The following is a 1,046-nucleotide window of genomic DNA, read 5'->3' on the forward strand; positions in this document are numbered from 1 at the left end:
ATAAAATGAGGAGGTTCCATGAGCAGGTCTTATGGGGATACATTTTAATAGGAAAATTATATAAAAAATTCAACTTCAAATGTGACATAAATCAATATTGATTTGTACAAGCGATAAATTATTTTTTAAAGTATTAGTAACTCATTTATGTTCATGTGTTGAGCATTTTTTTCTCTTTGTTGTGGCCAGCTCAGCCCACCTTGAGGGCAAGGCTGCTGTAGCATGTGGTGCAGGTTCCCTGCACTTGCTTAAGCTTGCCTATGCAGGCACTCTACACCCCTGAGCTATCTTACCTGCCCAAGTACTCTTCTTGAAAATTGAAAGTGACTGTGAGATTCTGGGATTTCTGCAATTGTATAAGGAGAAAATTGAATTAACTATTAAAGTTTAAAAAATAATAAATTAAGAAACATTTGGAGCACCACTGTAAGACACTATAACACATTAAGCTTTAGTGTATATATAACAATTCCTACATGCCAAATGTCTGAGTCCAGGCCTAGGATCATCAATCTTCTCAGAGGCATGACAACAGAACAAAATACAGACAACATATGTATTTTAGTTACAAGGAGCACAGAGATGGTCAAAGACCAACAGGTTAAACCATGAGGAGGCTTGATGTCTGATTTTATTAGGTGCACAGCTTGCCTAGGTGGTGGGTTGGTGGGCTGTAGGAAGAGATGAGGGGAACAGTTTTGATTATATTCAAATTATGTCTCTAAGTTGCTCAAACTTTCCTCATAATCAACCATCATATCAATTCAGTGAAATGTGACATAAATTCTTGTGAAAGCTAAAGGAGAGTATGTGAAAGAATGTCACCATGTAATACTGGGATTTGGTCTCAACATGAACACAAAAGAAAGAAGTGGAACTGGATAGCTTTTCACAATTCTTACCAAAAATTCAGTAATTGTTAAATCTATTTTTTTAGAATTTTAGAATATTTATAAAAATTTATGACCCATCAACATTCATATTTTCTATTTTAGCTACTTTTAAAACTTCACTTATAATATTTAAATTATAATCCACACCTCAGG

This window comes from Octodon degus, unplaced genomic scaffold (genome assembly GCF_000260255.1).
Source record: "Octodon degus isolate 3935 unplaced genomic scaffold, OctDeg1.0 scaffold00047, whole genome shotgun sequence".
Lineage (NCBI taxonomy): Eukaryota > Metazoa > Chordata > Mammalia > Rodentia > Octodontidae > Octodon > Octodon degus.